The following is a 24,862-nucleotide window of genomic DNA, read 5'->3' on the forward strand; positions in this document are numbered from 1 at the left end:
CCAAAAAATGAAATGCAAGGCCTTGGCTCTGCCTTTCAACAATGAAGACATCAATTATAATAAGATACTTAATTCTTGAAAAAGTATCATAGCTTCTTTTGTATGGAGATCAGGCATATTTGGGGTTAATGCAGGCTGTTTGATATGGGCTTGTGTTGCAAGGTGCTAGGCAATTTCAGCTTTCCCTGTCTTCAATGCTGGAAAAAAAGTGCTCAGAACCTACAAGGAAGTTCATGGCACTTCACAAGGATTGGGCCAGACTGAGAACATTAGGAGATAGTTTGCTTTCTAACATTTTAGGTCTGACTCATCGAGACTTGACATTTACAGCCTTATTCAAATATGAACATCTTCAGGAGTAATTAAAAGGGAACCATTTTAAAACAGCTTTTTATATCAAAGAGAAAAGAAATAACTTTGTGTTGACTGTCTAAAAGAAGTGTGACAAAGCCTAATTACATTTATTCAAAATCTAGCCCAAATAAAATGTCAAGATAATGGCTCTCTTTCAAATTTAGAGCTGCATAAGAAACATACAGGGAAACAGACTGTAATAGATATAAACAAATCCGAGTCTGGATTAAATGAAAAGCTGTTACAAAAAGAAAGCGCACCTTTTTCATAAAAGCAGCATCCTGACAAATCAGGGGAAAATAAACATCATCCTCCAAAAAACATAATGTACCTTGCCTTTAAGAGGACATTTTAATTCAGTTTCACTGACTGAAGAGGGGTACAGGAACATGAGAGGTAAGGGATGAGGGGATGGGGAGAATTCCTTAGAAATTATTAACCATCTTAAGCAGCGTGGGTTTAAATGGCAGCAGAAGCACATTAACCTGGGTTTTCAGTCAAATTCAGCTGCTCGAGTTCACTCTCAGGATCCCCTGCAGAACTGAGCTCAAGCTGCTAACTGAAGCAAAAAGCCAAAATGCTGTCTCTTCACTGAAGTAAGGATATACTCCCCAAATGATTTCCACTAGTGAAGCAAAGGAAAACAAGGGCAAATGAACGAAAAGGGCCCATCAGAAAGTGTTCAGGACAGAAATCCTGAGTGGAGAGGGAGAGCCATACCTATAGAAAAAAGAAGAAATTAAGTATAACTCCTTAACTGATTCTCTAGTCTCTCTTACATATACCTTCTCCTTTCTCCCCTCCTACCAGCTAACTTCATCTTTGAATCAATTTCTACCTGTCCATCTTATTTTTCTCTCCCCTCCCTTCTCCGTTGGCAACTGGGTTCAATTTCATAGTTCATAACACTGCCAGTCCCCGAATACTTTGTGCTTTACTCTTTAGAGGTTCTCAGCCATTTTATGTACTACAAATGAGCACAGTACCTCCTCAGGGATTAATCCTGCTATCCTTCAGTGAGAACTCTCCCAGTGCAAGAAGTCATATTGCCTGTTTATCCAGAGAAAGATTATAGAAATAGTGAGGCTATAACACCAACAAAAATAACTCTAGTGTCATAATTAAGGCATGCTCTATTCACAACTGAAAGAGGTAAATCAAAAATAATCAAAAAGCTCCTTCTTTTTACATACTCTAGATGAGTCATCAAAAATGTACAAGCATGTTGGATACACCAGTAGTCAGATAGCATCTCTGCAACATCACGTAGCATAGGGAAGTTTTATTAAAACAAGGAACATGAGATCTCTGTCATGATCCCTGAATTCCAATTACAAGCTCATACTTAGTTCTGTAACTACCAGATGTCAAGTCAGAGCTGCCAAAGTGAAGAGGAACAGATGGCATAGACCCATTTAAGTCTCTGAGTTTTAAGAATGGGTTTGGGGGATTGCACAGAGGGGTTTTTTCTTGTGCCAAATAAAATGCTAGGGGATTTTTCAGCATCTATAGGAAAAAACAATTTCAGGACAAATAAAAGACAATCCAAAGTCTTGAGCAAAATTAGCAGATACTTAAACTCCAATAAGTTTTCCCTCCAGTGGTAATTTTTATAGTAAATCCTCCTTGTTGAATAATTTCTTGATTTTAATGTAAAAAAAATCTGTAAAACCTCAAGTCATTCCAGAAAATCTCTTCACTCATACAAAAAAAAAAAAAAAAAGGAAGTGCTTTAAGACTGCAAAAAAATCTTGGCTCTGAGTGCAGTTGAAAAATGTCAGACTGCAAATTAAAGAAGTTAAATAAACAGAAGTAACTGTATTTTCCCAGTGCCTGTGGTAGCAATCTTACATCTTACATCCACATAGAAATCTTCTGGCCTTCTATTATGAGGTTAAGGGATTTTCAGCATGGGAAAAGTGGCAAAATAGAACAGTTTACTACTGATTCGAGTCCAAAGGAGAAAAAGTTTGATATATCTACCCTCTGAAATCACCAAACTCTTCTTTGCTCAGAAACAAAATCCAGAGTGACGCTGAGGATCTGATTCTTCTGTTTTGAAGGGATCTGCAGATGACCAGCACATCTTAAGACTGCATTGTAAGTGTCTGTTGAAGAGCTCTTCATACTCTAATTCAGAAGTAACAAGAGTTAAAGACAGCTTTTGACATGTAAACAACTCCAGTATGAGAAACTGCATAGAGCAAATACATACTGTGAGAGGAGGAGGCCCATTACGTGCCAGTATAGTGCGGTTCTAGGTAGTGCCTGCTCAAAACATGGTAGCCCACAAGATCAGGGCATTTTCCCTAAACAGGCTGAGTTCTTTCCATTTGAAACTTGCTTCCCTTGAGACCCTTTCCATCTCTGCATGTCTGCATCATTGCTACACTGCAGTGCTTAACCCCTTAGCCATTATCCTAGAACAATGCTTGAAAATGGCTGTTTTCACATATGAGGCTGTGCAACATCAAGTGCTCAATGTTGCAAACTGCACAGCACAGCAGGGGCAGATGACAAGACACATACTCCTAAGTGTAATGATGAATGGTTCAATAAACTCATATAACCTGCTGTGAAAGAATTTAGAGGAAGGCTGCACTAATGCACTGACAATAAAACTGTCCATGTTTCTTATTTAAACGCTAGGCCTAGTTTTATCCTGCTCAACTTTCGATACTTTACTTGGAAACCTGGCTGCCCTATGCCCTAATACTACATTCTGCAACCACTAAATCCCTCTGCATAATCCAGCGCAATTCAGAGAACAAGAAGCCATATAAGGGAAATCCCTTTTTTCAAGAGGGTTTGATTTTAATCCCTTCTTGCAAAGAAGGTAACTATGCACCCCTCATATTCTGGGCAAATTCTTCAGCTCTTGTACTTACATGCATTCATTCTTTAACAAAACAATTAAAAAGCTTCAAACATCCCCTCCCTTCTCATTCCCCAACCCCGGTCTAATTGTGAGAGAAAGGAACAAGCTCTAGATTGGGAATACAAAAGAATGGGTTAGTCCACAAGAAAGATGTGGAGAATTATGCTATAGAAATACAAGCAGAGCAAATATATTATTATTGCCTTTACCAGGGAAATAAGGCAGTGAGCCAGACTGAGGAGCTTCTCAAGCAATCAGCCTCCACTCATGGTTTCCTGCTGTAATCAGTGAAATAGATTTAGAACCAAAATCTTAAGCCCGCTGGTTTATATCCTCTCTGTTATTGTTTTAGACTTTGCAGAATTTGGCCCTAAAATGGAAAAGCTTTCCTTTAAAAATGAGGGTTTGGGTTTTTTTTAATAATGATATATCAAAGGTCTGAAACACAGAGATTAAATGGTGAAAATACAACCTCTGGGAAAAAGATGGAGGTAGGAGAAGAGGGGAATAAATGAGCTAAATTAGCCAGCCGTAAAGACAGATCTTTTTGCAAAGTAGCTAAGTTGTCTGGCATTTTATTTACCAAACTATCAGGCTACAAAGAATATCATACACTTATCAGCTACATACATCTCAGTAACAGAACCCTTTCTTGCTGAGATTTTCAAACAAGCCTTCAAACTCTCTTTTCTTCTTCGATGTCTAAAAGTGATTATTTTTAACCAAGTCAAGCAGCTAAAACAAAATATGGTTATCTCTACAGAAATTATGTTTATGAAAATGTGGAGATTTCAGAGGAGTCACCAGTGAAGTACAGTTATAACTGAAATTGAACATCAGATGCATACAACTTTCAGCCTGTGCATATACGAAGGAACCAAATATATCAGCCAGCCAGCTAGAGAAAAAAAAAAAAGAAAAAAAAGAGGGGGAAAAAAAAAAAAAAGATGTACAGGAATGCAGTGGGAGAGTAAGTATACTCTATTAAGATCTAAAGATATTTCTTCCCATTTTTTTCCTGTCCTACCAATAAATGGAGTTCCAGGAGAAGGAACAAGTTATTTGCTTCATGCTCCTGCTCCCACCATAAGGCGACTAAGTTATTTTTCTCAGTGGGTGCTCAAATCCTTCCACACATTGGACCAGATTTGCCATGTTTCTACACTTTAGATAACCAACTGCACTTATACCATGCCAGCATAAAAAGCATTAAGTCAGTAGGAGGAAAGCCAGTTGCTCTGCCCTAATGCCTGTGAGGCAATAAAAAGCCTTTTCTGTTTCTCCAAGTTCTGGCAAGGCTCATTTACTCCATGTCTTTCCCCATGTGGAACAACCTAACTGTACCTTGTTACCTCATTTTCCTTGCTTTTCTCCAAGTCTCATTGGCAAAAATACTTTGTTCTTTGCCTTTCCCTTCTCCTATTTCTCACCTGAATCATTCAAAGATTTGAATTTGCAGAGCATTCTGCAACAGAGTGGAGATTTTGCAGGAAGGGTGAACAGTATCCAGCAGACTGTTCCCCAAGAGTGCATAGGATCCATTCATAACTACTGTTCTTTCCCTGAGTTCCTCTCAAAGTGCTGTATTTACATGCTGTCTCATTCTCGGAGCATACATATAAAGTCTCGGTCTAGCCCTAGATTGAATCCCACAAGATGCAATGAGAGTCAGCTTGAACATCTCATCTGCCTTAACCATTACAAATGAAGTTATCAGTAAATAACCAAAAAAACTATTTCAGTCTTAAAACCTTTCAGATCTAGAGGACACTTGGTCAGAATTATGGCCCTACTACAACAAAGGAAAAAAAAAAAAGTATGTCTCAAGGCAAACCATGTCATTTTGTAATAACATTCAGCATGAAGTTTCTGTTTGTAGAAGATTTTTTTTTTTCTAAAATAAAGCACATGTCAAGGTCACTGGTAGTTTTCTCCCAGTTTTGCACTGGTTAGCTATCTTGAAGTTAATGAAGATATTCCTCATCCAGAAATACTAATTCCTGCACATGAAAAACTTCACCCAAGGTAATAGTTCTGTATTTGTAAAATCACGCTTTAATTCATTGTTTATAAAATCATATCCTAAACCAGGACCAACTAGATCCATAAATGGGGAAAATCAGTAAATAACTTTAGATTTACAAATTCTAAAGTAGCCAATGAAGTTTCTCCAAATAAAAATGTTCACTGAAGGCTAGGATGACTGCAGCAAGGTAATGCAAGGTGGTTTAACAAAATCTGCCATTTGTTTTCCTGGCCTCTCACTCAGTTGATCCTGCTGCTGCCAGAACAGTGAAACTGTGGAAAGTCCTATTTAACACAAAATTTACAGTCTGCATTGAGGAAAGGATCATATTTTGGTTTGTCATGTTACATGGCTCCAATAACTAAATATTATTTGCTTTTTCAGTCAAATTACATAGTTATTTTCATGAGATCAATAGTCAATTGTTCTAATTTTGTCAAAAATATGGTAGGAATTATTCAATGACAGAAAATAATCATACAGAAGTAAAAGTATTAAAAAATATGTAAAAATTGTTGAAGAGTGTCGTGGTTTAGCCCCAGCCAGCAACTAAGCACCACCCAGCCGCTCGCTCACTCCCCCCGGTGGGATGGGGGAGAGAATCAGAAGGGTAAAAGTGAGAAAACTCGTGGGTTGAGATAAAGACATTTTAATAGGGAAAGCAAAAGCCGCGCACGCAAGCAAAGCAAAGCAAGGAATTCATTCACTCCTTCCCATGGGCAGGCAGGTGTTCAGCCATCTCCAGGAAAGCAGGGCTCCATCACGCATAGTGGTTACTTGGGAAGACAAACGCCATCACTCCGAATGTCCCCCCTTCCTTCTTCTTCCCCAGCTTTATATACTGAGCATGACGTCATGTGGTATGGAATAGCACTTTGGTCTGTTTGGATCAATTATCCTGGCTGTGCCCCCTCCCAGCTTCTCCTGCACCTGGCAGAGCATGGGAAGCTGAAAAGTCCTTGACTGGTGCAGCACAACTAAAACATCTCTGTATTATCAACACTGTTCTCAGCACAAATCCAAAACACAGCCCCATACCAGCCACTATAAAGAAAATTATCTCAGCTGAAACCAGGACAAAGAGTAATAATTAAGAAACATGCATTTTGAATTTCTAAGCTCTAGTGCACTTGAAATTAATATTTTGCCTTGGAACTAGATATAACATATATGTCTGTCTGCATGGAGCTAGAAGTTGTTGTTCACCTTAAATTATGAAACAAAGATACTTCTGCTGAAAACAAAATGTGACCTTTTTCAGTTTTACTTATTGCCTTTGAAGAGAAATAAAATGTCACTGCATCTCATGAAGTTTGCTGGTAACTCATGTGAATCAGAAAGACATTTCTTTCTCTCAGTGGGAAACTAAGGTCTAAGCAACCTGCAGTAGACCATAATACCTGTTGAGGACTTGGTTTGACTCCTGCTTGTTAAAACCTAGCATGAAGCAGACCGAAGCACAACAGCAGCCAGCATCTCAAAGTTGGTTTTAAGCAGGCAGCTTAAATAGATTAAAATATATAAAAGCCTGCCACTTTTCATAAACAAATTATTTGCTGTGTTTGCAATGGAAATTTCTGACACCACTGTACTCTTAATGTAGATTTTACACAGTGCAAAGACTCACACAGAACAAATAACAAATGCCAGCAGGTACCATCAAGTGACTCTTCACGGACTTTATTTTCTCATTATTTCCACTAGGTACTCCAAGAAACAAAAGCGAGGTCAAGGTATCAATAACTTCCTGTAACACCAAGACAGACTTCAAGGAGAAAAGCAGAACCATGATCTTAAAGGCGTGCTCCTTAAAGCTTGGAACTGATTAAATAAATACATTTCTCTCCCTTTCTTTCCCGAGGAAAGTTTTATTCAACTATCTTAAATAATTATGGGAAAATTGTAATAAAACTACAGTATTCAATTTACTTAGAATTAAACCTTTCATCCTGATTCAGTTTTTAAAAGCTGGAAATTTTCTATTTCCAAGTTGGATGGTTGTTTTCTACCAAACAGTGGAGTGTATTTTGTTGTCACCATATTTTTTCAAATTTTTTTACTCCCGGAGAATTTCAAGTAGAAAAGGAAAAAATACAGAAACCAGTTATATAACTTCACAGCTTTCTCAGCAGTTCCATTCTACTACATTGACATTGTCAACGTTTAAAAATCACAGAGGTAAAAAAGACAAAGGAAAAAAGAGAAAACGTGAAGATTCTGGACTTTGTCTGTCTATTTAATTCAGTGAGGAAGAAAAAAAGCAAAAGGAATTAAAAGTTACCTATAAAGCTTATTCTTTTTTCCCCTCACAAGGAGTTTCAGGGAGGAAGACACAAACAAGCTCTGTTTAGAAAACGTGATCAGCTCTGAACAGAAGGTTTAGATCCCCTCTCTGGAGTACACTGAACAAATATTTCTCTGTGCTACGCATGATCCAAACAGACACAGTCTTCCTTGGTGACGTTTCCATCTTAAAGTTTCCAGCTAGATGCCCCAAGAGGTAGATTAGTTCTTTCAGCTTTTGTTCTTCAGTAATCTCTGAAGAAATTAGTGTATTTCATAGTATATTATACTATAAATAATAGTATATTAGTATAATAATATATACTAATAAATAATAATATACTAATATACTAATAAATAATAGTATAATAAATATTATAGTATATCATAGTATATTATACTACATATAGTATATTAGTATCAGAGATTTCATTAATCTCTGAAGTAATCAGTTATTCCTCTGCTGACCTATGTCAACACAGTACCACATGGAAAATGCTGGAAAACTCCATTCTTGCCCCAGGAGAGCTCATATGCCTACGTGGCACAGCACACACCATGCAGAGATGGTCACAAGACTCCAATTGCATTAGCGTTCCCTACAACACACTATGTCTGGTTATAAGCCTCTTTTGTTCAGCTTGAAAGCACACTGCATCCCCACGTGCAGAAACAGCATGCTCTCCCTAAGGCTTTACTGTGAAGTTCCTACTACTGCACATAGATTCTGGCATGGGAAAAGTATAGCAGACATGGTGAGCTCATGCCTGCAATCTGATTCCTTTCGCCTCACTTTGCTTAAGTTCCACTGGTTCGTGTTTAACATGATAAATGTGATGCGTTAAACACTTCTTAAAGGTTTACAGGACTGAGGACACTGAACAACAGCTTGGGGACTGCACCTCTGTCTCTTAGCCTCTCTTGTATGAGTGTTTATCTAAAAATTTCAATGAGGCAAAGGAAAAATGAAAATTTTTTGCCAGTCCTTTATTTCTGATTATTTTTTCATAGCTTTACATTAAAGGGTAAAGGCAGTTCTACCATCATAAAAACATGTGTACCATGCTAGTTTATATTACTAGTAAAAGTATTTTTTCCAATACAACTTCCATCTGTTCTAGAAAGGTGGGCAGTAGACACACCAGCAAATGAATCTTGACAGACAGATGATCCAGAGCAGTCCTAACCATAATCTATACTTACAGATTTATGAACCTTTCTAAAGAATTAGCAATCAAATAACTAGCATAAATCTTAAACTAATGGTTTACCTACACTGCACGCTAGCACATAGCTCAAGATCTCCAAACCAGCCCTAAATAAGCTAGTTCAGTCAGTATCAGATACAGCTTAGGCACCTTGAAGCAGAGCAATTTAGCCCCCAGGAGCTCTGCACTTCCACTTAGCATGAGTTTGAGTATACGTGTAGATATGCCCATAGTTTAACACCTGTGCTTACCATTTGTACCTGGGGTTTTTTTAAAGGATAATAAATTTTAAGTGTAGGCTTTGCTTTTCCCTAAGACCACATATATAGCCAAAACAGCAAACAAAAAAGGTTTAAAATCCATCAGACATTTTACTACTGCTGAAGGTCACATTGCCAATAACTAAGAGACAGGAAAAACCATCATAAAGTTATGTGTGGTCACATTACTCTTCTGTCTGCTTTGATCTGTTTGCAAGAATGATTTATAAAACTGTTAGGATCTGCATATATTAACCAAACTATCCCATTACAGCTTTCATAGTGCTAACTAGTTATCGCTAGTGGCAGCAACACAGTTAATGAGCAACTCATGACTGAGTATCAGTATGTCACCAGGCAATATTCATTCAACCCAATCACTTGTTCTTTAGCATTTTCAGTTCAGAGGCAACATAACTGGAAATACATTGGTTTGTGTCATTGTGTTCACCCGTTTCTTCAGTTAAATGTCTTTGTGAAAGTTTTCTACTTTTCCTGCTACTGTCAGATACTTGAATATCAAAAGCTATTATCACACTACCAATTATATTTCTTATGATAACATTTGTTTTTTCTAGTAGAAATGCTTTTATTCTCTGTAATTTAGAAAACCCATCCCTAAACATCTGCAATGAAAAGATAATGCAACTAAATTAATGGCAGCTGGAATCTGTATACATAGCAAAGAATATCTGAGCCTCTCTGCCAGAATTTCAACCCCTTTTTATCTAATTGTTTGTTCTTCTTGCATTTGTCCCTTCAGCATAACAATTAAATGCTGCGTTCTCCTAGGCAGTCTGATCAAGCATTGATTGCCCTCAGGTGCTCTAGTTGGGAGAAAAAAGGAGGGAATAAACCTTGAGAAATGTGTTGGTTTCACTTATTCACAGAGGATTATGTTGGGATACAGTGTGGATCAATTGCCTTCAATAATACCCTTTTAAACACCAGTGCAAATCATTACTAGGAGAAGATCAGAAATTGTCACCCTCTAGCCCCCCCACCTTTTCCTAAATTGCAACTGGTCCACTGGGATCACATCATCCCTTGTTTTAAGGGAGTAGCTTGAATTACAGAAATTTCCCTGTAATATTAGGAATGTACCCTACCATCTTAACACTTCCTCAAGCACATTCCTGGCTTCAATTTTAATATGAATGGTCCACTGTTTAGCCTGATACACATGTCCACTGCACCCTTTTCTAGAATAGATTGCAGTTGTATTGGAAGAGAGTACTTTTCTACTACCCTAAGTGGAAAGAGTAGCAGACCCACAGATTAATAGCTTCTCAGAACCAGACCTACAAATGATAAAAGCCTTTATTACTCTTACAGCTAATGGACATTTTTCCTTAGCTTGCAAGAGCTTAAATGACAAGAAACCACAATTTTCGCTTCAAAAAACTCAGATTGCCACTGCTTAATACTATTGCCTGAGCCTTCTCTGACTGCAGGCAGTCTGCGTCAGAAAGGAAGTAGAGGCTATAAGACTTATAGTACAATCTGGTACTTAACATTTATAGCCTTTGCTTAAGGCCCCTGTGCACCATGCTGTGGAAATATGCTTTAATAAATGTTTTATCTGTCACTCTGTATGTCTCCTTTCCACTGAAATCAGTTAAATAAGTAAGTATACAAGCCAAAGAAATGGACAAATAAAAGAGATAAATTCTTTTCCCAACATTTAAAATTGCAAGATTAGTCCATACTGCCTTCCATTCAGAAGGTATAAGGAGAAAAAGAACTGCAGCATGTATCTGAAGCTCTCTGTTCTAAGTTTGCTTTACAGGAATATCTGTAACAGCTGTATAATTATGCTGTCTGTATAATTAAGTTCCTTCATGCCATACCTCCCAAACCAGCAATTTTGCATCAACATTTGGTGCATCAGTATGTGCTGATTCCATACACACTCTTACAATCAGGTATTGTGTTTCTGCTGGAAAGCAGTAAAAAGCAGTTTCCTAGAATGCTTACCAGCTGCAGGCAGTAGCGTGAGCACATTTACTCTGTTTCAGACCCAAAGCAAAGACCTCCATTTAAATCACCTTCAACACTTTCCCTAGGCCCCAGACTTCATATAGACAAGGCAGGGAGTGGTGCCCTCAGTCCTGAGCTGGAGGTCTTGTCCATCTTCTCAGCCACACTGCCTGACCCACATGAGACTTGCCACTAATGCCCTTTGCTGCATCTCACCTTCTGCTCTGCACTAGCTGGCATTGTAGGAGCGAGTATAGCACATGCCTCCCCCGGCTCTTTTACACAATTACCTTCATCTTGGTTTAACATCTATTTAACTATGGAAAAGGCGAGACAAAACCAGCAAGATCCTATTTAGCTTTGACATCAAACTGACAATACTTCTACATAAACAAGCATATAGGATCTGAAATTTATGTTGAACCAACTGAGAATGAAACAACCCCAAGACAGGGATACAGCAGCCGAAGTAGGTAACAAATGAGAAAAAACAGAAACACAGAGAATGTTAACGCTTGCACGACACCTCAAATCTGTGTTTCTTGTGGGCAGTAAAGGCAGACATATTATGGCTTCTCTTGGGTCTGATCCAAACAAATTAAGACTTTTTAAGTGTAGCTTGCCCTCAGAGTTGCTATTTCTAGTTTTATTTGGTTGTTATTCTTTACTAATCTAGTTTTATGATTCACTTGAGTGCCTGCCAATAAATATATCTTCAGAGGCATCTGGTGTTGTGGCTTGCATCTGACATGATCAGAACACCTCAAATGCTGGCTTCAAAGTGTATTTCTCTTTACAGAAGGGAAAAAAGGGATGGACAAGAGCAAACTTTTTACTTCTGCATTTCTAGTTTTGATTTTCTAGATTATTCCCAAAACCTGCCAGCAAGAGCTGCAATGATAAATCACAATGGGGAGGGATGGTTCTTGTTTGAACTTTCAGGTTTAACTGAAGAGATATGAAGTAGTCCCAGGAGTAGTTTTTCAACCTGTGCATGCATTCCTTTTAAAGGCTGCATGACTACATTTGTTCAAGTGGATGGACACTCTGGAAGCAGTCCTTGGTCTGCTCCTGCTCTTTCATATTATTTTTACACTGAAAAGAAGGTCAAAAAATATATAGGAGTCCTCCTTTTGAAGACAATTATCAGTCAGCAGATGGAGATATTTAGAAAACATCTATTCCCTCTGCCCATACAGGGACACAGTCAGCACATCTGTGTGCCAGAAAGGTCATAAGCAGCTGTGAGTAACTGCTAATATGCCCAGAACTGCTCTACGCTACCCTAAAACCAAGCCAGCCCAAGGACTAGTGAACTCAGGATAGTTTAAGACAGTATACTTCAGGAGGACGCTGTGGAACAGCACTGGGGTGTATTTATAGCTTTTACCTCTGTCATCTAACAGAAATGGTACTGAACCAAGTTCCTTAGAATCAAACACCTGAAGATTTAGCTTTAGTCTTAAAGTGAATTAATACAGATACAGTGAGGCTTTATTATTTCTGAATGGCGTCATCTACACAGAGATTAAAGGTGATTTTAATTAGCCCATTTTAAATTAACTTATTTACTTATTCCAGATGAATTTCTCATAAATGTTCTGTTGCATACAAGCCTTTAGACATACGCTTGATGCTGACTGACTTCATCTGGACTCTAGTTGCTCTGGTGAAACTGTCTTAATTACTGACATTTATTGTTGGCAAGGAGCAAGGGAAGGGAACAGAGATTCTTCACAAGTATAGGAAAGCCACGTGAGTGAAGGATGTAACAAGAACAGCAGCAGAGCAGCTCACCTTGTAAGAAATGCTGCAACTTGTATCACGAAAAAGGTGCCTCACCACACAAACAGGTTTGTGCATTTATGGCTTGGCTTGCTGTGCTGGTTTTGGCTGGGACAGAGTTAGTTTTCTTCACAGTAGCTAGTATGGGGCTATGTTTTGGATTTGTGCTGGAAACAGTGTTGATAACACAGGGATAGTTTACTTACTGCTGAGCAGTGCTTACACACAGTCAAGGCCTTTGCTGCTGCTCACCCCACCCCACCAGCAAGTAGGCTGAGGGTGCACAAGGAGTTGGGAGGGGACACAGCCGGGACAGCTGACCCCAAATTACCACAGGGATATTCCACAGCATACAACGTCATGCTCAGTGTATAAAGCTGGGGGAAGGAGGAGGAAGGGGGGGACGTTTGGAGTGATGGCATTTTGTCTTCTCAAGTAACTGTTACGCGTGATGGAGCCCTGCTTTCCTGGAGATGGCTGAACACCTGCCTGACGATGAGAAGTAGTGAATGAATTCCTTGGTTTGCTTTACTTATTAAACTGTCTTTATCTCAACCCACCAGTTTTCTCCCTTTTACCCTTCCGATTCTCTCCCCCATCCCACCAGGGGGGAGTGAGCGAGCGGCTGGGTGGTGCTCAGTTGCCAGCTGGGGTTAAACCATGACACTTGCCCATCTCCTCTACAGCTTTGCCATCCTCCTCCCTGAAGGACACAAAACCATCACAATAACAACAATAATTCATCCCTAATCATTAATATATTTGACATGATTCACTGTAGAAATCAGGTTGAACACTTAATGGATTTTCCTGGCTGGTTTTTGCTTTAATACAGCTGGGAGACAAGAATTAGAGCCTCCTCTTTTTCAGTTGTAAGAACAGAGATCACACCAGGAAGAACTGAACTGCAAATAACATACCTTCTTTCCTTAAGTAAAATGGAGAATAAAGCCACAAACTCAATTTATTTGACTTGCATTGAGTGAATCAATTTAACTACTCTGGTGTAGGTTTGAGTTGCATGTTTTATTCAGTGCCATGCACAGTCCAACAGGCAGACAGACAAATAAGCACAACATTCACAAAAAACCAAAAAGTTCAAGACAGGATATGCCTCACAATAGCGGGACTCCCTAACAACTATTTTGTTTTACAAAGAAATCAGGCAGGATATTCTACATTCATGGGGCTTGTAATATAACTGCATGGATGTGCCAGTTGTATCCCAGTCATGTTATACTCCTTTTGCCTCCTGTGACAAAAGAGTCAGCGGCATTATATCTTATCGTTGCCTTCCAATATAGTCTGAGCACCTCAAAAGTCATGTCTGAGGCAGGACAACCTTCGAGTAGCTGGACAAGGAAAAGAGAAAGGTCAAAAGTCCTTTACAAAACAGTAAAAGTCAATCATGTTTATTTGGACACACTAAGTCAATTGCCCTCGGGCAACACGAGGGAAAACTAGAAAGATTGTACTTGGTTTGTTACCCCTCTTCATTGAGCACCAGGGCTATGCTATTGCAGGACTGCAGAGTCAAGTTCAAAAGGGATTAAAAAAAGGTATTAAAAAAAAAAAAAAAACCACCAAAACCACCAACTTTTTCTTGACAGGAATCTTCAATTATATTTACAGCAAAAACAACAAGAAAGAAGGAGGCAGGGAGAAAAAAAAAAATCTTCCTGCTATTGGACATAGCACTGATAGATCATTTTATTTTCATTGAATCATAGAATTGTTTAGGTTGGAAAAGACCTTTAAGATCATAAAGTCCAACCGTTAACCTAGCACTGCCAAGTCCACCACTAAACCGTGTTCTTGAGCACCACATCTACACGGCTTTTAAATACCTCCAGGGATGGGGACTCAACCACTTCCCTGGGCAGCCTGTTCCAATGCTTGACAACCCTTTCAGTGAAGAAATTTTTCCCAATATCCAATCTAAACCTCCCCTGGCACAACTTGAGGCCATTTCCTCTTGTCCTAGCTCTCATTCCTAACCATTTTAACCTGGTTTGTATTTTCAGTATCATAGCAAATCATAACTCAGATAGCCAATAGTGACACCAGTAACATTATTTGAATACAGTGCAAAAAATTCAGATATCAAGGTTCCTTAAGGAAACTTAATTCAGAAATTTCTTTTTCCCTACCCCCAAGTCAGATGCAGTAATGTAATAGATTTCAGTATTTATGTTACTGTAGGTATGTTAGGATAAACTATTACACAGAGCTTAACAGCTGTGCTGAAACTATGTATTCTGACATGTCCTTGATATTTTTCCTTCAAACTAGTCAACCAGAAAGAAGTAATTATGGTAGGTAATTTTTTCTTTTAAAAAACCCACCAAAACCAACCAAACAAAACAAAACAAAAAAACCAACCAAACAAACAAAAACACAAAAAACCCCCCACAAACCCACTTTTATAAGCAGGAGTGTCAGGGAGCAAGCTGAAGATCATTAAAAAGATTTCAGGGCAAAAAACATGATCCTAGTGGAGCAACAATAATACAGATCTCTCTAACTGTTCCCTGCTGTTAAAAGTGGAAGGTGAAAGTGGGATAGCCAGAACAGGTATATTAGTCAGATTTGAGTATTGGCAGTTACTGCAACTTCCAGAGCAAATACCTTTGAAAAGCTGTTTTTCTGTTTCAGCTTCCTGTTTTTTACAAATCTTTATATAAAATCAGATAAAAAATTATGAAAGAAGAGTTTTCAACAAGTTTCAGATCCTGTCCCTTGCTCACCTTCTGGATTTGTTGTTCAATGCTGTTTGTCTAATCCTTGGGCACACTATGTATGATATACATCAATCTTGAAAGTTCAATCCCTATCATAACAGCAAGTACTAAGAGGCTAATTGACCTGTCACTCCCCTGGGCTTCTTTGATCACTGAAGCTGCATATATATTCTGCTGTGTTTAAATTTAACACTGAATTAATGTTTTATTACTGTTTGATGTTTGTCTAGGTTGATGAAAACAAAATAAATTGCTCAGTAAAAACCACACAGAACTAAAGAAGTTTGTCTGTGACTTGTAATACAACTTATTGAATGATTGTGGAGTTCTACTAACAGCTATGAGATCAGGGGTTTTATGCTTTGTTTGCAATCCTTATCTCTTATCTAATGCAAGTCAGAACTCATTAACCATTAACCCATTTATTAAATTACCTCTTTATCAGAAAAGTGACTGTTTTCACCCAGAAAAAAGAAAACCAACCCTACCTAGCTATTGCTGTGATTAGCTAGAATTAAGTTAATGATATGTCAGATGGAAAAGGTTGTACAGTGTTTTCCTCTGTGTAGTCCAAACAGAAACTCTCCAGTCTAACTCAATCCAAAGATGAGGAAGTCATAAATACCAGGCTTGAGTTCAGAGCGTCTAAGGCAGAGCTCACTCTGCTCACACGGGAAAAGCCCAACACCTCTAAACAAGCAATAGAGCAAAGACGTGGGAAATGCCCCACAGAAAGCCATCTCCATCTTTCGGTCAGTTAGGCTCTGCTTTGCACAGAGGGAGACAAATAGGTAATCAGCTTTTATTGATCCAGGCACCTACAGTACAACCTTGCAGCAGCTTGTGACTTACTGCATCTCTTAACTCATAGCTCCAAGTAAGCACTTGCTGGATAGGAAGTCCCAGATGTGTAGGAACATTAGAAGTAATGAAAAATAATTCTGCTGCAAAAGTCAGTTGCAGGAAGAGTTACGGTGTTTCTGTGCCATCCAAGCGTCCCTTCAGCACCAAGACCACCCAGAAGGTCAGACAGACATGCCTTAGTCTTACAGCACTCCCTTAGCACATCACGAAGAGCAGCCAGTAAGACAGACACAAGACTTGGGAGGCCTGGTGTTTATTGTGCCAAATCCCAGACATCCCATATAGCCTTTGTCATTCATCCACAGCTACAGGTGCTAAAAAGCCTTTATTAAAGCATGCAGCTAAAGGTTTTACCAGAAAGGAAACTGAGGCAGAAGGACAGTTATCTGTAAACTGGTGATGATGGTAATAAACTGTCTTATGCAACTTTGTACAGGAGAGTTACATAAGAGGCTGTGTGGTGACTCATCTTCAGAAAAAATGTACAAAAAATTCAAGGTTCTGGCTATGGGGCACTGGGGTTCAGAAGGGGATGTTTTCCTGGGCCCGTATCCCAACAAAAGTTCACTTTCATTCACTAGAAGAGCAGCTTCCACAGAATGTATCTTCTAGCAATAAGATCTGCCTGTTCATCCCCAGCATCTGCCTCGGTGTTCCCTACTGTCTCCGGTGGTTTCCCTGTCACTGGGGGTTATTTCTCCTCTCCCTGCTCACAGAAAAAATCTTCCCTATCACTCCATCCATGTCAGAGAGGCCTCTGATGTCTCTGATCTTGCCTCCTGTCTCTCAGCCTTGAGAAACCATCTCATGCCTTGACCTATGTGGCACTTGAGAGGTTCACTGAATACTTTCTCTTCTTGATTCTCAGAATACTGTATTTTAACCAACTGAAATGGGCAATTTCTTTGAACACCTGGGCTTGCCAGCATCCACAAGAAGAACATTCTAGTTCACACACTCTATTAGTCAGGTGGGTAGCTGTCATGCTGAACTCAGGGCATGCTGGATGGCTACTCTTTTAAACTCCATTTCACATTAATGAGTCTGTAGCCACAGCTTTGAAGAGTACATGGCCAAGATATTTATTGACAGTGCTATCAGGAGTGACATAGATGCTGAAGACAGGCAAACAAGTAATTAATTGTATGCAGATCCATTAATACTAGAGGACACATCCCTGGCCTGCGTCCTCAGTCAAAGTGAAGAAAGTGCCTACCCACAAAATCCAAGTGAATGGATGTAACATATTGGTCATCTGTGACAGGTTAAGGCCAGGAACAGCAAGGAAAAAAAATTGCACATGACTCCCCTGAGTAAATGAGCAAGACTGAGGTCAGCTGCTACGAGTCACTGAAATGTTCCTCCCCTGACATTCTGGAGGAGATAGCCAGCTTCCCTAATGTGAAAGGGAAAGCACCCTGGTCTTGAACACTTAGGGCCAGCTCGAGCACTTTATGAGTCTAAGAATCTCATTCTTTAACACGCTCAGAGGCCCCTGTTCAATAAATGCTGCTTTCCAGTGAGTGCCCAGCATACTAAAGGTTAACAGTGTCTTGTTAACCACAACGTGCAATTTTCCTGTCTGGAGTTTCCTTATTGTTGGAGCATAAGATATTAGGGAGGAGAGGGCGGCTGGACTTATACTGATTAATTGAATTAATTTCCGGTTTAATTAAAATACATTATGTACTACATATTTTATTACAGAATTATAGAATGACATGGCCTCAACAAACACGTTTCTATTATAAGATTTCCTTCGATTAGCGCCAGCACAGCTAGCTTCTGAACGCAATGTACAGCCAGGCAGGACCTGCTGGGAGGAAGAAGGGGGAAAGCCAGCATGAAAGGTGCTGTGCCTAGCACGCTATGGGGCAAGCCAGTGTGCCTCTGGCTTCAGGAAGAAAACTGCGGAATGAGTGGTTGTTCATTGTAGGACTTAGAGCAGAAGCCAGTGCCATGCTGCTTACTGGTCCTTCCGCCAGCCTGCTGGCAGCCTTGTGGGGCTATGACATGGACAAGACGTTAGGGTGCTGGCTGCCTCCTGACTACCAGATAATCTTAATCTAAAATCATGACCTCACCCATAGTCCTTGTCTTTATTTTCAGCACCAGCAGTGCCAAAGGTGAAATAGTCAGTTACTAGAGCCTTGTGCTAAAACTGTACTAATTCCTCATCAGCAGAATTTGAACTCTTCACTGCTCCAGCTCCCCAAGAAAGTAGATGCCTGGTTTTACTGGAAGATGTTTTCACATTCATTATTTCCGACACAGTACCACATACATCTGAGGTCATGACTCTGTTTCACCATCTCCATTAGCAACATTAGCTTATGATGTCCGGATTTCGGGGAAGCGCTTCCCCTCACAACACTCTGTCCTCTGGGGAACTTTTTTTTTTTTGTTGCACTAGTTGGATGCAGGCTAGAAAAGAAGTCTAGAAAACAAAACCATGGTAATTGTATAGATTGCTAGAGCCTGAAAGCATGAAGGAACTGAATATCACTGCTCCCCAGCATTTAAAAACAGGGAACAAATGCTCTATCTGTGGATTGCAGAGCAGCTACAAGCACACAGGTAGCAGACCAGGTGGCCTGAGCAACATGGGAGAGCAAATGGAGGCCTGCCAAAGCACTGTGCAATGCAGGCAAACATTAGCATGCAATAATAAATCACAAGACGGAGTTAACTACTGCTTCCAAGCAACACAGTACGGCATCAGTTACTACGTTATGAGTGAATTGCCCAGTGCAGGCAAGACTTTTATTCAAAACAATTCCGTAGAAGATAAATTCCATTGTGTAGACAAGCCCTTAGACTAGAGGTAGCCTGCCAAAGCCAAAGAACTGTGAATCTCACCCTGAACTTTCTAGTGGAGTTATGCTACAACCTTTTGACATTCAACACATATTCTTTTCTAATTTTAGAGGCAGTAAAGAAATATCTCACATATATCGCAACCTGACAGCTGTGCAGGTGGAAAGATGAGTCATAGAAATATTATTCCAAAATTTTAGGTTTCCCTCCAAGTATCACGAGCTTGACCCTCCACAGCCTCACATACTGTAAGCATTTAGACGGGTATTCAACTAAATGCTACCCAATGCTACTGGAGATACTCTCTTCCTATACAGATGTGAATAACTGAATGGGCAGGAGGCAGGGAAGAATCAGGACCCTGTACACTTGAATGCCTGTGTTAGACAACACATCCAGAACTGTTTCTGCTTTCACAAGGTATTTAGGATTTTATTTCATTTCAAGATCCACTCCATGAGAGCTGAAAATCTGAATGTAATTATTGATGCTGTGCAGCCATCTGAAATTTAAGAACAATAATGTTCTGAAGAGTTGGTGTCGTCTTTCTTTCACCTAAACTGTTAAAGAAGCAGGAATTAACACCATGTTGGCCCACATAAATCACAAAAACATGTCCTGTAAGAACACCTGAACTTTTACTTCAGACCTTAAATCACCCCTTGCAGTGCTTATCTTTTAAACACAGGCTGCCCAGAACAACACAAGAGCAACACAGTAACTGCTGAGACCACAGGAACAGATGTAGGAACAGTATGCATATTTGCATATGAACCTGTTCTTCAGTAGTGGGACAAATTCAGTTCAGCTGTCAATTATGCAGCTGCGCAGATCACATTTAATACTTATTACTACATAACTGAGAATATGCACAGGAGAGAATAACTCTTGAGACGTATAAAGCATTAGACCTGAATGTTAATCCAGAAGGTGGGTGGGTTGCACGCTCGAGTTCTGCACTAGCAGCAGGATGCAATATTTCTCTGCTTTTTTCTCTTCTTTTTCAGCTTCCGTAACCTTAACTGTTTACTTCAATTTGCAGTTCTGAACCAAACCATCTCCCCTAAGGTTGCATAAATTAAACTGCCAGGTAGGCAAAAAAAAGGACAGTCAGATTTTAGCCAAACATTTGCCTAATGAAGTTAGATTACTCAGAGTTTTGCTTTACATTATGCCTTTCACACACAAAGTAGCTATTCCATGTAGAGCCCCATCAAAAAGAGAACAGCTGCCTTCTGTAAAACCAGAGAAGCTTCCTCCAGTGCCTACTCATTGCCAACAACCCCTCTGTTGCTGATTTTTGACTGTCACTCAAAACTCTACGTTTCTATTATTCAGTTTTGATTCTACTAAAAATTCAGTTCAAAGGGCTATAGCTATCCCACAGACTACAATGTGGTATAAGGACCTGAGTAAGCTTGAAATGAGAAAACCTGAGTATCAGAATCTGCCCAGACGTGGCCACATGATGCTCAGCAGAGGATAATTTATCCTGCTTCCAAGAAAAGTAAGTTAACTATGGTAAGCCTTGTGCTGATGCAGAATATTTCTACAAAAACCCAAGTTACCTCATTTAAAGCTAGGGTGGGCATCTAGAAACACTACTGAAAACTGCACAGTCTCAGACTCAGCTGCTTTTTCCTTGGACAGATTATGTATTAACAATATCTAATTGCTATAGGAAAACACAAAGGCAGAAGATAGCTTCCATCATTAAGTATTCAAATCCTTAACAATTCTGTGGCATAGTCAAGCCAGGTCACTCCAAGAACTTGCATGCAATGAATTGAAATTTTGCTGTTGAGCTGTTAAACACAAACCAGTTGTTAAACACCAAAACTGCAAGCAAGCTTCAACACTGCTGTCCTCTTGGGGAAGAAACGTAATGTTACTTAAGGAATGTACTTTGTCTTTGAGGATTGAACTCTCCCTTCTAAAGTCTGCCCACATCAATGTGACATTTAAACAGTAAAAGGACTTTCACCAAATGCTTTTTTCAATCATGTAGCCTTACAATGCTACATTCAGTAACTGAGGAAGATAACTTTTATGTAACTACATACATCCACATGCATATATCTATCACATACACACACACATATATATTTATAAAATGAAAGAGACTGCAGTTGCACCCATAAAGGCCAGTTGCTGCAGAAGTCAGTGACAAATGCTGCAAATGGCATGAAGACAACTGTACTGAAAAGTGAGCAAGATCTTACAAAGTTCTTCTATGTATTAGAAAGGGTATGTTCTCAAACACTAAACACCCACATTGCCAACTACAAGATATTTTTCAGAAGATAGTGTCATCCTCACTGAAGAAAATACCAGTAACTGCTACATTTTGGGGACATTAACACTGTAAGGTATTATGCAAGGTACTGTAATATTTGCTTTTGATATTGTTTAGAAAGTCTTCAGAAACTGAGTGGGATTTTCAGAAGTGATTATAGTTTGCTCAACTCTGCTCTCTCCAAATGAAATTAAGTATACCACTGGCTTTATTCATAGCAGAACTAAATGGATGTTAAGGCCTCTTGAAAGTCCTTTAGAGCTTTTCTTGAATAAAAAACTTACCATAATTTTGACATATGTTGCTGGCAATGTAGATTGTAAGAATCCCCACAGTCATTTCATTACATCATAGCTTGAAATACTAAGAAAAACAGCCTCCTTTTTTTGCTATTCTGGTAGGGTAAGACAAACGTAGGCTTAATTTTTTCAACAAATGTTGCATCTCCACTGGTTTGGTGACTGCAATAATCAGGTAAGAGTTAACCAAGGAGTTACATCAGCTTGAGTTACTTTTGGAGAGCTGGAGCAAAAAGTCACTGGATGAAGAGGGGCTGTAATCATGCAGCAAATGGAGGTTACATGTTCTTTGATGCTTTCCTACAGCTTCTTCTTCAAGGAGATTAAAGGCATGGAGAAAAACTCCTGAACAGGAAATCTGAGGCAGAAACTTTAAACAGAACTTGGAAACAGTTGAAAAGCCACAGCATGGAAAAAAGAGAATCTGCAGAGAAGCAGATTGTAACTGGGCAGCAAGGACCTGCCTAAGCTTGCAAATAACCAAATTTAGATAAGACTGTGTGTGTCTAAGGATTTGTTATTTTAATCTTTTTGCTTGCAAAACTCCTATGGAAAAACAAATCACATGCTGCTCTGTGCAAGCAGTTCCCTGTGACTGTACATGGTGGTTTGTGGCAGCTCCGGCAGCAGGAACCAGAGCTGTTGCTCTGACCAGTCAAAAGCAGATCAAGCTGGTCGGGGAAAAAGGGGGTCAGTCACAGAAACCCACCAGGAGTAAAGGGCATGCCTAGGCCTGACGCTAATGGGACATACGCAGAGAAGAGAGGAAAGGTAGTTTTACCTGATCTGCTTTACTGCTTTACTGAAAGGCACACCCATGAACACCATGGGAACCTTCATGGGGCAGCAGAGGTTAATTACATTTCATTTTTCTGATCTTTCATTTCATGCAGGATTTTACCTTTCAGATGATTCCTTATGAGAGTTCCCTTCCACAAAGTAAATCCTTCTTTTGCCCTTATATGAAGGACCATATTTCTAGTCAACCAAGATAACAGATTTTCTTACTGTCTGTTTTTCACCTAGGCAATGGTCTGCAGTTACAGAAAGCTCAAACAGCAGCATTCTTTGTCCCTGTTTTGAAGCCACAAACACCCAGATGAAGAATAAACACAGCGGGACTGGAAACCAAAGCGACCATCCCACAGGTGGCACCTCCTTGGTGGAAGCTCCCATCACCTTACACCAAGCACTCCTTCCAGATATGTAGCCTGCTGCTAGGGGTGAAACACAAAATAATAGTATTGGGGAGCTGGGGTCTCTTAGTCATTTGAAGTGTTTATCGTCACTACCTGGAATTTCACACAGCAGTGAAGTGGAAGGCAACAAAGAACACTGAACCATTTGCACTCTTGTCTCCCTTTCTGTCAATCACAAGTTTGGATTGATAACTTGACAGTTCCAAGTATCTTGTTACAAGGAAGAGCTGTGGGTGTTCATCATTGCTAGGAATGAGGCAAGTTTTAATGTCTTCAGTTCAAGATCATAATCTCTGGAATATTTGAGAAGGGAATTCAGACCAGTGCATAACACAGCTAATGCAAGGCAGGCAAATCCAAGAGATGTGGTGTCTTATTGCCATACCCATGCAACTGAATTAACAGAACTTGAGAGGGACTGACACACACCTGGTAGAGACACAAACAAGGAAGACGTCCGTAGTCCAAAGGACTAATTAAGGTCCTCTCTGGTTAATAAGAGAATGACATGAACATAGGGAAATGTACAAATACAGCATTTAAAGATACGTTATATATATTCATAGCATGAACAATTGCTTCTAGTGCATAATACTATATACAAAAAGCCAAAATATCATTGTATGCAATAAAAAAACAACACCTTGGATTCATGCTGCTGGAACCTGTTGCTGCTGTGTGGCCACCGCTGTATCAAATGTGACTTTTACTCTCTCCCATACCATCTCTGTGAGTCCTCTCTGAGAGGAGGGCAAATAGCAACTGGAGTCCTTGCAGTGCCAGAACCAGGTCACTGGAACAAAACAGTCAGCAAAGGACAAATCCCAGTAGAATCCACCAGCAAAGAGGAATGCTTCATGCTGGGATGTGGTCAGCATGGCCTGCAAGCCACCTCCACTATCAGCTACTGAAGCACTGGTTGATGGGAGTGAAGGAAAACAGACCAGCAGCTTAAAGAATCCCTCTGGAGGGAGACAGGAAGGAATACGCTGCGGTTTTTCAAAAACAGGTCTGTTCCTATAATAGCAGCTGGAGTGCAACAAAGAGGTATCTGCCAATGTACAACAATATTTACCTTTTGCATTTTTCACAAATTGTTTGGGGTTTCTAAAAATTAGTCTAACATCCATCTGGGTAGTCCTCCTATATAAATATGAAAAACTTAAGGGAAAGAAGACGATGATCAGAATGTATTTGTTTAAATGAATGTATAAGAAAAAATAAACACTAATTATTGCCTGAAATCCTTTTTCTTAAATTAAAAAAGCTCTCAAGATGTGAAACCATCTAACAATAGTTTAATCTTAGCCTGGAAGGATAGTGCCCTCTGGTGAGAAAAATGCCCTGTTATTTGAAAGTATAAAGGTAATCTCTTGGTTTTTTCTTATGACACTTCCAAGCAGCTGCACTAGACTACTCAATTTCCAAAGCTCTGTTTTTGAAATATGCTTAATTAAGAAGCTTTTATTTGTAGCAAAGATATCTGATTACATGTGATTGCAAAAATCTAACAAATTAACATTTTCTTACCTGATGCAAATGACTGATTCTGCTGCTCTGCACATTCTCAGTATTCATTATGATTCGCAGGAATTTTATGGAGGCAAGAGTAACATACTTTATGGTTGTGCCTTTTGAGAATAAACAGAGGTCTAACATTCAGTCATTTACCTGCTCCAGTTCCCAGTAAGTTCATCTAGTTAACTACAGGAAAGAAAATAAAATAAGGATAATATGTTCATATTTTATCCTATTTACAAAAAAAGATTCTACATCCATAATGTGTTCCACTGAAAATCTCACTAATTCATTCAATTACAAGTAAATTTCGGGGGGGGGGGGAATTAACTATTCAGAAAGTGAGGAATCTTG

The 24,862-nt window shown here is 39.4% G+C and overlaps 1 long non-coding RNA gene across 2 annotated transcripts in view; it reads right to left on the reverse strand.

Moving 5' to 3' along the window:
- The window catches only part of LOC140653569 (uncharacterized), a 197,207-nt gene extending 173,348 nt beyond the window's left edge, over nt 1-23,859 (reverse strand). For both annotated transcript variants that reach the window (XR_012043156.1, XR_012043155.1), the window contains exon 1: nt 23,634-23,859. This is a non-coding gene — a long non-coding RNA (uncharacterized lncRNA). The remainder of the gene's footprint in view (nt 1-23,633) is intronic.
- Nucleotides 23,860-24,862: the final 1,003 nt, after the last annotated feature.

Source organism: Ciconia boyciana, chromosome 6 (genome assembly GCF_034638445.1).
Source record: "Ciconia boyciana chromosome 6, ASM3463844v1, whole genome shotgun sequence".
In the NCBI taxonomy this organism is placed as follows: Eukaryota; Metazoa; Chordata; class Aves; order Ciconiiformes; family Ciconiidae; genus Ciconia; species Ciconia boyciana.